Below are 14502 nucleotides of genomic sequence, written 5' to 3' on the forward strand. Positions count from 1 at the left end.
AACCAGCAGATGATTCAAAAATTTCTAGTTTTCATTGTTGGATAAAAAAAAAAAAACAAACCCATAGTGGTTATTGAAGCAGGGAGCTTGGGAATCTGCAAAACAGAACGAGATCATTATAGTCCTAATTGAGCAAAGCAAATAAAAACATGCTTAGCTCTAAGCGCTTGGATAATCCTGGTCCTTCTGACCAGAATTTAACGAAGGATGTAAGACTGTGCTTAATGTTCAACATGTGAGGAGTTGACTTCTCAGGGTCTTGAGCATATGTTTAATTTTTTTACTGAGTTAGGGCTGTATGAATGGAAATGACATTTGTAGTTAGTGTCTAGGCTAAATCAAGCCACATGCCTCAGGGTACAAAATAACTATCAGATGCAGACAGTAGTGGAGGGATCTCACTAGAAAATATTCACCAGAGATTCACTTTTCCCAGGTAGGCTCATGGCAGTTCATTTGGAAATCAAGCTATTAGCCTGATATATTTAAGGAATTATTTGTTAATTCAAGGTTTCAACACTTTACATAGCTTCAGTTCTGGAATAATTTACCAAATAATGGACAGTGAATAATTCCTTCAGTTAACTTTTCTGATATTTACTGTTCCCAAATTCTCCAAGGAATAGATCACAACTTTTACCAGCCTAATGATTCCTTGGAATAATTTGTGGATTTTTGAAACAAATAGTTCTTGATCCACAAGTCTGTCAGCCAACAGCAGCAAACATTCCACTGTGCAGGTTATTGGTATGGCCAAGTCAGTCAGTCAGAACAGGAGCAGCTCCCTCTGCCTTTGGTCACATATGACTTAGATTCATTTCCTAATGAGCAATTTCCTGAGTTGCCCTAAATTTATAATGTGTGAAGGAAAGGGAGATTTTATTCCCTTTGATAACACCAAGGGGAAAAAAAAAAAAAAAAGCTAGAATGTGGTTTGGTTGATTTGGCTCAAATATTTATCATAGCATGTCCTAACTTTTGATAAAGATATTTTTTTTTTGTTCCCTGTGACCTTTGACTAAGTCCTGGTAGTTATATAGACCCTAATTCTAGTTTAAAATAATAGTAGGTTTCATCTTCCTGGGTATGGCTGTGTTTGCCTGGCTAAGCCAATATATTGTCATTTGCTTTATGATCAATATCAGCTAATAAAACACCACCATTCTTTTGAAGCATGCTCAGAGAAGGTGAAAGCATCTTGGAAAGGCTGACATGTTACCTCTTCTATGTTGAATTAAAAGGCAAAAAGGAAGTAGAATAAAATAAGGAAAGTAAACCAAACCAAAATTAAATAAAAATAAAGTAGTTCCTTAATAAATAAGCTTACTACTGCCCTAAATGCTGATTTCAGTGGAAATATTTATAACTTCCAAATATCCATGTTAGATCTGAGGAGAATGTAAATGTGAATGGAATTCAGAAATATTTATTACATTGACCTTATACCAATAAGACTTTCTTGATAAAAAAAAATGGATTGTATTTATAAGTACTCTATGGAAGTGTATTTTTATTTCCTCCCTCTTTTACCTTTCTGTGTGTGCCCAAAGGCATGCAGATGTAGCTTGCATTTATTCAGTCACAATGCCAAAATTAACAATCCAACATTTCCTATTATTTGTTTTCATTCCATGCTTTGCTGTGCTTTGAGCTGGTGTGTCTGTCTGTACAGCCGTGTGGTGACTTCACTTGGGGAACTGATTTGCCTGAAAAAGCCATGAAAGAGAAGATCTAAGGTTTCATTTCTCTTTTGATGGATCGATTCACCAGTCCCATTCAACCTGTAGTTACAAGAAGCCCTGGCATAGAGAAGATGCAGTGGATGGACTGTGGTGGTATAAAATCCTTCCATGACACCTTTGCCATGCGAGAAATGGTTATAAAGAGCTGATAATTTTTTTACTCTGAGTTAAAGCAGCTTTCTCTGGCTTGCCTTCCTATCAGCTGGTGTAAATTCATGCTGAAAACCCACAACTGCTTGTATTTTGTGCCACTGAGGCTGTGACTCAGAACTGATATGTGCTGTAGATCTTCCATGGTTAAATGTGGGTTCTGTCTCTGATTAAGATCATGGAAGTTTCCCCTCCTAACAGGAGAAATAACCCAAACCCTGGCATGCAGAGCCACTCAAAGAGCTCTGGGAGCTACAGCATTACCTGCAGAGAAGCTGTCACTAGTTCTGGTGAATCTTGATTTCCTTTGCCTTGGTTATGCTTGCTTTTAGGATCTTGAAGACAAAAAATCACAAAGAAATAGAATATTAAGGTTATTCATAAATCTGTAAATATGGAGATTCCAAACCTTTATGAAATCCAGTGCAACTTCTGATTTCTTCACCTGTTGTACAACTGCAAGTGTAAATCTTCCCTAATGCAAGTCAGAATGAATCTTCTCCTGAAGCAAAGAAATCTCATCTAATTGTCAGTTTACACCCAGGGTCTGTGGCTGGAGTCACTGGAAGAGCAGAACTGTAGCAATTGAGTATTTTACCCCACAGTTGCCTCTGCCTGGCTACCTCTTTGTCTCTTGGGGAAATGAAAACTCAAATAAATGGCATTGGCTTGGGGAAAAGAGCTGCCGATGGCCTGTTCTCTTGGCCAGGCATTTTTGGTGTTCCTGCTGCCTCCAGGAGAGGAAGCAAGACAGAGAGTTAGATGAAGGAGCAGAATCCCAGTTATAGTCCACTCTGGTCTGAAATATCTAAAACTGGGCTGCTACTACCAGGGAAAACTCCAGATAAACATCTTTCTATCTGAAAATTGATTCTTGACGATAATCCCCATCCAACATCCCGTCCACAGACAGATGTGACCGGTTTGCTGATAAACACATTGGTTAAAACACCTGAAAGTTTTATGTAGAGATTCTGGTGGTGTAATTAGAAAAATAATACAAATATTTCTTCAATATCAGCTGTCTCTGAAACCTAAAACAATGTTCCTACAGTGCCCTTTTTCCAAATCAGCAGACTTTCCTGTTTGTAGTGTGTCTGTAATACAGTGACCAGCACTGTGTGTTTTATTTGGACAGTGGCTTTAAATACTCACCTTGGTTTGATAACTCTGCATTTCATTAACATATCAGGATGGAATCGTTGTCTGTGTTTGTGGAAATATATCCAGCTCACCCCAGAGGTTTTGGGAATTTGGCCACTCCCCTTTAGTCATTATAGAAAGAGACCTGCCAAGATGAGAAATTACACCAGGAGGGTTGAATATTAGGATTAATTGTCTTGAACCAGTGCAGTGGAGCAGGTAGGCAAGTCGAATCGAGGTGGGGATAATGAGGGCCAATAGGTAGCCTGTATTGTCTTCTTTCATAAAGAAAAGTATTTAAAAGAAACTATTTCCCATCTTTCAGCACAACTAAAATTGGAATTTAAAGCTTCTGCATTTTCAGCAATGGGAAAATTACAGTGTTCAATAAAGGGAGGATTTCTTTTTAAGCGGGAGAAACCAGGTTGAACAAAGATCATTTGTGGGCCATTAGCTCTTTCTTGGAGGGTAGCTTAGCTCCAGCTTTCCCCTGAAGCTGATAGGATTGGTCTAACCTTTTAGACCTTTGATATTGATCTTTAGCCTTTTCAATTGGACATTTTTACTGTGCTTAAACTGTATCTCCTGGTTGCTTCAAACACTTAATTGTGCTGAAAAGTAGTAATTCATTTAAAGGGAGAGGCAAAGTGGGCTGAAGAAGGGAAGGTAATATTAACTGGAACATGACAATGACAATCAGTTAATAAAGAGAAATGCTTTGGATCCCTCCAAAGACTGAAGATTTTGTTTAAAAGTGAATTGGAATTACGAAGGTGTAATGTTCATCTACTTATGATCCTTTACTGCCTTCTGTCATTGCCAATGACTCACCAGACAGCGCTGCAGAGTTTCAGTATCTCTGAAATGGGAAAGGTCCCAAACCTTTCCCTTTCTATAGCAGCTCTACTGTGCCCCCATTTCAAAAGATTCCCATTGCTATCTAAAACTTAGAGAGACCTTCAAACAGTCCTTTGTTTTGGCTTTAATCCTTTAACCAGCTGTTTGTTCAGTTGTCTCTCCGACGCGGTTCCAGCAGACTGCTTTGTGTTTCCTTGGAGTTTATGTTTCATCACGGAAATATCACAGGCTTTTGAAAACAGAAGGCACCCATTCTTGTGAGATACTGGTTCAAAGCAGCGAGCAATCAGCTCAGATTAACTTTTCAGGAAATTTCCACCTTTCATAGCCAAGTTCTTGAGAGATATTTCCAAGGTTGGTGAAATCAAAATATTAAAAGGAAATTCTGTGGCCTTGGCACACTGTCTCCTTTCTTCAAGGAAATCAGTTGTGACAATAATAGGATTTTAGCCTAAGGAGAAAATTTGAATCCAGATTTGGCCCACTGTCTCCATAAATAATCTTCCACTCTACAGAATTGCTAATAAGGATGAAGATATCTATTTTGCATGCAAAAATTTAGTCAGTAAATTCCAAAAATGATTCTTCACCATTACCTTGTATAGATTCCAGGATGCTTTGGAAGGTATTTTAGCTCCTATTTTCCATGTACACAAACATTCTTACATAAGAAGCCTGGTGAACTTCAGCAAAGTCTGTATTTCCTGACCCTATCAACCAAAATACTTGGTGAATGCATTTGGCTTAGTATTGTGGGTAATTTTCATGATCTAAATCTGCTATCCATGATGACAGAAAGCATTATTTTTTCCCTTCTTTTTTCAAGATTTATAGATTGTATCCACAAAGCACCATTGTATTACTGCACTTGAATTCTACCATCCAAAATGAAATTTTTATATACCATCTATCAATGTGAGCTGAGTGCAATGAATAGAAAAGGCAGCTCTCTATCTTATCAATAATGAAAGAGTACTTCACTTCCCAGAAGAAATAAAGTGGGATACTACGTACCTATTTCTCCTGGAAACCACTCCAGGATTTCACAAAGGATGTATATCAACATATTCACCTTGGATCCACCAAATACCTTTCAGCTCTGTAACTGCTAATTTTCCTGATCAAGCTCCATTTAATGTACCTGCATTTTGATGTCCCAGCTCTTAGTGATGTTCAGAACAGATTTGTACACACTTGAGTGAAGGAAGAGTTGAAGCCACTTTGAAATTCTGGCTATTGTTAAGATTGTGTTTCACTTACATTTAATTTGAGGTGTTTCACTTTAAAAGAATAATGAAGTACTATGTTCTGAAATCAGAAATTTTCTCACCAAGGTCCTGTAAATCCTAGTTCTTTTCCTAAATTTGACAACAGTTCTAATTTCTGTCTTGTGTCCATTTAAATATAAGCACATTTCCCATGGCTCTGTGTGGATTGTAAAAACTGAGTGATACAATAGCTGTCTTTACAAAAAATAAATTAGAACTATCCATGGAAAAAAAATTCTGTAAACATGCAACTGTTCCTAATAGCAGGCATAATTAATAGCAACTGTAATGTAGTGTAATGGTGTAAGTCAGAAATAATGCTACCACCATTAAATACACATATGTTAACAAGATCACAAGGAATGAAAAAACATTCACATTTCAGACATCCATTAGTCTCTCAGCTTTGCTGCCTACAAAGGGCCTGTACCAATGATCTTATGTTAATACTTGTGTGTACTGCTTGGGAGGCAGCACCAGGGAATGCAAAATAAAGCAGGAATTGCTGCAAAGATTGGATCAAATTTTTGCACTACATAAATTCACTGCAAAGATCCCCAATACATTAGGATGTAATTTGTCTAAAGCTTTGGAGTTAGTGCATATTGTGAGGCAGCTTTATGTCATAGAAAGTGTGGCTTTGTTTTTCCAGGAATTACTGGGGGAAAATGAAAAAGTAAAGGACTGGTTTGCATATATTCTGTAATGTTGGATAATGCTGTTTTTTCATATTTCCCAGGGCAACTGAGCACAGAACATGCACAATTCAGTGCACATAAAGCTCCTTAATATCAGTGGCAAAGCATCAAGGTGGTGACTCTTCCCTCTGGTGTCTCACAGGTGGGACTGTGGAATATCTCCTCTGTAAAAAGGGTACTTTTGTCATACTCAGTGAATTGTGGGTTATTTACTCCACAGAATTTCCTTCCTGCAGCTGCCCCAGGGACACTGACCACAGGGTACTGCCCAGATATAGCTCAGGGACAGCCCTGTGCTTTAGGTTTTCCTTTCAAAGAGTCAAGGGTTAAAAAAAGTGACAAAAATGGGGTGTTGCAGCATGACCCATTTTTGAGAATTAAGAAAAGCAAACTCTCTTTAACAGATCAAACTACAGAAACTTTGAGCAGAAGTTTAGCATCCTAGGAAATACAATTATATTTGTATTAAATGTGTGGCGTGGGCAATTGTCCTCCTTACTTTAAATTCTGAAAAAATAGAAAGGGTATTTCATCATTATTTCGCCTAAACCTCAGAGGGTGGTAACTACAACTTGGTTGAAATATTTTCAAAAACATCTTTGGGTGTAATGATTTTTAAATATTCTCTGAAATTTCCTTTTTTTTTTTTTTTTTTTGGAACTTACTTCATGGAGCATTACAACATGAGTGACATTTGGTGGGGATCATTGACTGTCTAAGAGACTCAATTTGGGCAGTTCCTCTGCATACGGATTTGGTATTTAAACTCAGATTTAAGAAAGTTGGATTATTTTATTTCAAGTTCACACAACTTCTTTTCTCCTCAACACTTACATGCTGTGACAGAAACACTGCCTGCCTTTGAGTGGGTACGGTCCCCTGTGGTTTATCTTTATTCAACGGTTTATAGAAAGTAACTTTTTAGCTTTAGGAGACCTTCAAAGTTTCTTCTCTAGGTGTTGGGGTCTCTGAAGCATCTAAGTCTGCAAGAGGAGATATTTCAGCCATCTAAGATATGCCCTAGGTTTATGCGTAACTTTAAAAAAAAGAAGAAAAACTATAAAAGATTAGTCATAAAATGGTCTAATTGGCCAGAAGTCTCTCTGGTGGCAGTGTGTTTTATTAACTGCAAGAGACATCACAGACAGTACTCTGAGATAAATCTGACCTGACTTCTGCTAATGTTTTCTAAGAATGGAATAGCAGGCTGCGAGGGAATAATTTTGTTGGATTTTTCTTCACAGAAAGTGAAGGTAGATTTTTTTTCCCCTTTGCTTCTCGCCTCACCTCCCTCCCTCAAATCTTTTGTGAATTAATTTTCTATTTCCTGTGATCAGGGTTTTTCTCATACCTCATTCATTCCAAACATTGCATTGAAAAATGTCAAAGATTAGGACAAAGGACGAAAGAACTGTGCACCTCCCATCTGGGCAGCATAAGTAATGACAGGGTCAAGACTGAAGTCCATGAATCCCTCCATTACCTCACTCTCCCACTTTCTATTTCATTCTTAAGGATGCCCTGAAATGTGAATACTTCTTTTAATGCCTTATGAGAGTTACTGTGAGAAAGGTGATCAAAAGGACTCTGCTGGCTTGGGTGCCCTTTATCTCCGAGGAAGGTGATGCACAGCATCTGGAGATGATGGAACGCATGATTAACATTACCACAGAGAATGATTAATATCTTCTTAAAGCACCTACTTCCAGATTATCCATCATTTCATTAGAGTGAAAAAAAAAAAAGTTCTTTTGAAAGGGGGCTGTGCCCCTGAACCATGAATAACTAACCCACCTCTTGACATGTTTACTAATTGAGTAGCAGAGTATGCTTAATATTATGTTGAACAAATAGTGGTGCCCCCTCTTTATGCAGAAACTAAAAGGTAGGAACAGAACAAAGTGAATTTGAGACAGTGGTTTAATAAAGCAGTTAAATGACTTTCATTTCATTGAAAGTGTCTTTAAATACATTAAGCAGCTTTATTTTACTTTCATTTCTTCTTTCTTAAAACACTCTGTGGATGTCAGCCTAGACTTTTTTTTTTTTTTAAATGAGCATTACAGTTCTCTAGATTACGTAATGTTTCAAAAATATATATCCTTCTCTAAATTCTCTTGGAAAGCAGTGCTGTTCCTGTAGAATTGGAAGTGGGTCCTTGGGGTATGTGACCTCTTACATCAACTTTCCATGTCAGGAACCAGCCCAGCAAACAGTGAGGAAAAGGCCTTGTGGGGCAGGTTACACTGAGTTTACCAAGGGTCTGTAGCAGGTGATTCTTGAATCTCCTTCCAGAGATGAGCAGAGTGCTGGTAATTTGTAAAACAAAACCCAACTACTTTCTTCCTGCCCGTCATCCTCCTTTTTGCAAGTGCCTGCATTCTTTTTCTTTTTGTTAATGGCACTGAGCAGCTCTAAAGTTCAGATCAATACAGTGCTACCTTAGTGCCTTGCTCACATATATAATATCTTCTTATATTAATCCTGTTTCCAGGGAAGTGTGACAGGCAGTGGTGATGCAGAATACTAAACTGGTGATTATTAATCACTGTCTTTCAGATCAATAATCCACTGGAACTTTTCCTTCATCTCCCCCCCATCCTATTTTTTTTGTCATTTGAAGTTAAACAGAAGTACTTACGTGTATCCTGCTCGTGTGGTGTTTGTGTGCTTAATAACACGTGTGTCCTTCCTTCCATTCAGCAGCAGCCTGGTGCCTGCAGCTTTTGTAGCACCTCCTTGCTGATGGGAGCCTGATTGCCCGAGGCATTCATCCCCACCCAAGGCTTTCAGGGGTGACCCTGAGACATTCATTGTGGATGCAAGACGGTGGATAATATGGCATTGCTGGTAATATATTGCTTGCTTGGTATTGTTGCCTGCAGACCAACAAAGGCAGGGATCACTGCCCTAAGAAATAAAGCCATCCGTAGCCCTCTGCCTTTGTTTGATTTAGGGAGCATTAGTTACATTATAGTGTGTTCAGATTCTAATGCTGGGAGTTTGAGCTCTGGACTGTCTCCCCTGAGTGCTGTGACAACAGAAGCATGAAAGGATGTTTTTCTGAGAATTTTAGAGGATTCCTTGAAAACGATACAGTGTGAAAACCCCACTTGACACACTCCTGGCTTTCTCAGGAAATTACAGTTGGCTGCAGGGGGAAAGAAAAAAAAAAAAAGTGATGCTTTCTTAGTTTATTTTTTTTATGTTTCTCAGTTTTCCACCTGCTTTTTCTGTGACGTGCAGGCTTTGCAGGGGGGCTGGCTAGGAGAGAAGAATGGCTCCTTGAAAGCCACCTCTGGCACGACTATTACAAGAGACAATGAACTCGAACATGCTTCTCTCCCTTTTTTTCCTCCAAAGATCATGAACTCGAAACTCAGTTGTGCATGCATGAAAGTTCTATAAACATTACTTAAACAGCAGCCAAAAGACCTTTGCCAGCTCTGGCCTACTTCTCCCCTTGTAGGGGCTCAGCACTCCCACTCAGTTGACTACTTGTCCTACTCTTTGCCCTCTCTGCTCTGCTGCAATCGTCCTGGAATTTTCCTCTATGCAACTGCTGTCCAAACCAGCTGCACCCACTACATCTTCAGCAGTGGACCGAGGAGGGTATTAATCATATTTTTGAGGAGGACACTCTGCTATTTATCTCCCTGACACCTCCAGCGTTTGGGAGCCCACTGCAGCACACAGCCCATTGACTAGTAATATTACACATTACCGTGCTCCATTGCCTCTCCCTGCCCTCTTCATTGAGTGGCTGTTCAACAGTGGAGTTGTGTTTGTTCAATCAGACATAATTTATACCTTTTTTGTTCCTTCTGGAGAGCTCTTGCTAATTTTAAGTCCAAGCACTGCATTTTCCATATAATTCTAGCTCCGACGTCACCGAGCTGGAGATGGTCAAAGAGGTCTGATTTCAGGCTTGTTCAAACTTGTTGGTTTTAAATCACCAAAGAGATGATTTAAAAAGCAAAGTGTCAAGGGAGATCATCTTATACTTCCTTTAAAGATCCAGGTTTTATTGCATGTCTAGGAATATGTATGTGTCCTATCTCCAAGGGGAATACCTGCAGCAGCACATGGTCCTGCCATCCCCTGGCTATTGTCCAACATGCAAAGTCTGCAAAGGAGAAGAGATTAATAATTCAGTTAATTTATAGCAAGTGGGTTTGGTTTTTTTTTATTGTTGTTGTTTTCATTTTTTTTTTAAAGAAATTGATTGGAAGAGGAGTGTGTAAAGAAAGAAAGCTATTGTAAGGCTAAATGCCTAATCATTCATCCTGGAGTTTGTTTGTTCCCCTTTCAGATTCATCACACTGTGTAATGAGAGCAGCTAGCTTGAGATCTGCCTAATTTTACACTGTTAAGACAATGTAAAGAAACAAAACGTGTTGTGCTCTGAGATGCTTGGGGAAATGGATTACTTACCACAGAATGTGGGGATTATTTTGTATAGGGAGGTTAAACTAAACTCAAAATTCAAAAGAAATTAAAATCCCACCATGTTTTTAGCTTTTCTTCTCTGGAATTTCTGGGGGTTGTAAACTGATGAAATTTCTGGAGGAGTTAAGCCAATTTAGCTGAGTTAAGGGTTTAGCCCAAGAGGTCCCAGTAAATGGCCCATGGGATGAACAGATCCCTCTGGTGCCAATCACTGTGGTGTATAATAATACTCTGTATTTCATTCTAGCTTCTGTTCTCTCCACTCCAGTGGAACTGCTCTTGCCAAGGTCTCTAGTAAGCTCTTCAGGGCCAAATCTCAAGGCCATTATTCCATTCATATGTTCTTTGACATTTTGCCTACATCTGACAGACCTCATTATAATCTCTGTCTTGAAATCTTGGTTTAAAAGACTCTGTCCTGGAACCTGTTTCTCTTGTTCACTTTCTGTTTGCTCTTATAGTGACCTTCTTGGGCCACCATTTCTTTTCCAATGCCTTTTTTTTTTTTTTTTAACTCTTCAAGCAGTGTCCTCTGAACTCATCTTCATCCACAATCCAAATAATTTCCATTGTAATAATAATATTGGCTGTTATCAACCCTGCTTCATTCCTGATGGAGATACTGCTGCACTGGCTTGCCTTAGAGCAGCCAAGCCTAGACATATGCTCATCTCTTTGACATCTCATCCCAGATGCTTTGTCACCAGGAAAAGAATTATTGTGGGTAAGATATTTTATTACCATCCTAATCTCTTATTCAAATGTGCAGCCTGCACACCGTGTGAACTGCATTTTCCTTGTGCTCTTTTGCTGTGTCTAGAACTTGCCTCTTCTGCCATAGCAGCTCCCAAGTTCTGGAAATACCCCTTTTTTTCCTTGTGTGTAGATTGAAGCTGAGCTGCAGCCCCTCCTGAGGTGCAGTTTGTGGAAGAATCCAGGTCAGTGGACGAGGTGGGCATGGAGCAGGCCCATGTGGTTGGCATGCAGCCCTGTGGGAGATGTGGCATATATGCAATTAAGACAGAATGCTCTGGGAATTGTGCTGCTACCCTCGAACAAACCTCCACCGAGCATATGCAGATGGTGATTTGCAGAGGATTATAATTTGGCCACGTTTTGTTGAATATTCATGAGGACAGTGAACGATACCTCTCTGTCCCTGCATTGGCCTCTACCACATTTTGAGACAGTCCCCCAATGCACATTAGTGGAACTTTGCTAAAAAAATTCGAAACCTTTCAGAGCCAACTGGTGTGATTGTTCTTAGAAATGGCTGAACTGTTCCGCAGAAGCTTCTCTGGTTTTTCAGCATGAAACAATAAGAAACCCAACAGGCACTGGAAAGTTGTAGCCCACTGCAAACAACCTTCACTGGGACGTGCTGTCACTCCTACATCTCATTTTGATATTTCTGCTCCAAATTAATTTGTAAATTTGAAAATAAGGCAGAAGTGATGATGAGTGTCTTCCTCTTCACATGGAATCTTTGTATTTCATCTCAGGGTGTAAAGCTGAGCATAATTAGCCAGGAAATTAAGGTTCAAGGAAACATGTTTGTTGTAAGAAAGACAAAGAAACGAGCTTTGTAGTGTGCTCCCTGGTCAGCTGTAGGCTTGGAGTCGAATTCCTCTCCTGCTCACTGGAAGCTTTTTTATTAACTTTCAGGGCAGAAAATTTCATCTTTCTGCACCTCTGTACCCTTGATGAGGTTCATACCAACTTCACAGACCTGGTATCAGCCTCTCTTGATTAGTGTTCACAAAGCCCAGAGAGATGATTTCATAAGACTGCAAACGTTTTTAATACCCAACTTCAAAGTTGGCCCTGCTTTGAGACAGAGGTTGGACCAGATGACCCTCCAGCATCCCTTGCAACCTAAATTAGTCTGTAATTCTGTGATCAGTGTTCTAAGTGGAAGAAACTCTGATGGAAATACACATAAAGCTTCTAAAGGTTAAGGACAGGTATGATCCTAGTCTATCACATAGCAAAATAAACCAAGTTCATCTAAACTGTTTGGGGTCACTCAGTTACCCTTCTCAGTGAGGGGCAGTAATGATTTATGGTCTAAACTCAGTCACTGAGGATCCTCTGATCCTACCTCAGACCTTGCCAGCAGGCCAGCCCAAACAATACATTGTTATTTGGACTACAGTCACCACAATCTTCCCCTAAAAGAAGAAAATGAGCAGAGTTATCATTATTGCCAGGTGTGCCGTGTATGAGTCCTTACTGGTTTTGTACAGAAACAAGAAGAAGCAATTGTTGCAGTTATTTTAGAATAAAGAGTTTCATAACACTTGATGACATAAAAGGGCAGTCCACAGTTGGAAACTTTCTACTATATTTGTCCTCTGATTTAAAAAAAAAGAAAGGAAAAAATCAGCCTGCACACCAAAACCTGAAAACAAATCTGAAGGCAAGGAAAGCTTTATCATAGCTAAACATATCACAGCTGGATAATGTGAAAGGTTTGCAGCTGGGCTGGGTCGAGTTAGCTGTGCAAAACAGGAGATCTTGTTTCAGAAGCAAAGGACAAGACAAGGAGCCTCTCTGGATTCAGATGAAGAGTAAATCTCTTGACCTCTAGGCCTGTGCTAGCCTGTGTGAAATTCAGATCTCAGGACTAAGTAAGAGCTGATTGAGCAGAAGATGAGGCTTGTCTATTACATCCTCACTTTTTAATTAGATCTTCTGGCTGCATGTCCTTTGATCCTGAGCTGTACGTGACAATAAACATATTGACAATGGGGATTACATCAGGCCACTGTCTTTTCCAGCTTAGTGAGGGTGGGTTGGGTTTTTTTTTCTGTGTAGGAATTTTTCTGCACAAAAAAAGTTATTCTAGCATGATCTGAAGAGGGTTTAAATGCAGATAGTTAAGCTGAATGAAAGCCTGTACGGGTAATTTTGCTTTGGCAAAATGGCAACTTCCTCAAACTTCATTAAATCCATTTCTAATTAACATTAACTAATTCAAATTAAGCTATTACACTGCAGTAAACATGTCCACATAGCTACGTGAACCAGCCTAACTCTTATTTTAAATTCTCACTTCAAGTTGTGTGGATACATCTTCCTAGCCAGCTGAGCTGAGTACCAGGCTGGAGAGTGTGACAGATGACAGCATCCATGAGCAATACCAGTGTGCTGCCATCTTTAATTCTCTCCTTTCTCTTTGTGTCTAAACAAGACAACAACAGGAAAGCCTGTTTATACAGTTGTTTGCTGGCATGTTGGTTTGCCAGATTCAGCAGGTTTTAAGCATGCTTCTCTTCGTGGAGCATTTTGATATGTATCTCCTAACTTGAAAGGATTCACTGCCTTCCCTGAGCTCTTCCTGGCCTAGGAAAGGAACAGGATCATCTGTCCTGGTGAGCTCTGAGAATGGTCCTGTACATGTATTTTCTTGTGCTGCCTGCCACCATTCAAAACCATTCAGGGGGCATGTGGGACTGAAACAATGCAGGGTCCATCCCCATTCCAGCCCTCCTTGGAGGGTGGGAAAGATCAGGAGTGCTTCTGTTTTATCATCCACTACTTAATGTCACCCTGTGAAAGGACGCCCTGGTGAAGTTCAGAGAGAATATGGGCTAAATCAGCTTGCAGTCAAAGGATTTATAGCTGAATAATTAAGCCCAGACTAACTTAAGGGCACTTCCCTGGATGTGAACAAAAGCTTGTAGCTAGAACTATAAATTGAACCCACCCACCTGAAACTCTGCCAGCAAATCTGCCAAAGCCCCTTCCTGTGGAGAGAAACCTTCTCCTGCAGGTCTTGTAAATGAATTAATTATGTGTCTGTTGAAACAGAGTAAAGGTTCATCAGTAGTGCTAATATTTAGAATAACAAAGTTGTTAATTTTGCTGCAATCCAATGTTACCTAGTGCTGTTGGAGCTCACAGCTGTCTCCTAACACTCTTGTTTGCTGAGTTCCACGCACAGAAGGACCTGGGTGTGTCTTGGGGATGTGGTGAGGTGTGGTTTTTAATAGTTGTTATGTTAATAAACATTTAGACTGAAGGAATCCATCAGCAGTTTCTGAAAATAACAGCCTTGCTACCAGCGGGTAACCAGAAAAGCAGAGAGGAGCTGTTTGGGTTGCTTTTTCTTTTCCTTAAAAAAAGAAAAATCCCACAAGACTGTTGAACAATTACAGCTTAATTTACAAAAAAACACTTAAATGTATATTG

General features: G+C 39.6%; 1 long non-coding RNA gene across 1 annotated transcript; it reads right to left on the reverse strand.

The window, feature by feature from the left end:
• Positions 1–1544: 1544 nt before the first annotated feature.
• LOC310914462 lies at positions 1545–8561 on the reverse strand. The gene is made up of 4 exons (XR_014591044.1): positions 8501–8561; positions 3048–3180; positions 2157–2227; positions 1545–1706 (listed from the first exon to the last, which is right to left on the reverse strand). It is a non-coding gene; the product is annotated as an uncharacterized lncRNA (long non-coding RNA).
• Positions 8562–14502: the final 5941 nt, after the last annotated feature.

The sequence above is a fragment of the Zosterops lateralis genome (assembly GCF_965231275.1).
Source record: "Zosterops lateralis genome assembly, chromosome: 13".
Classification (NCBI taxonomy): domain Eukaryota; kingdom Metazoa; phylum Chordata; class Aves; order Passeriformes; family Zosteropidae; genus Zosterops; species Zosterops lateralis.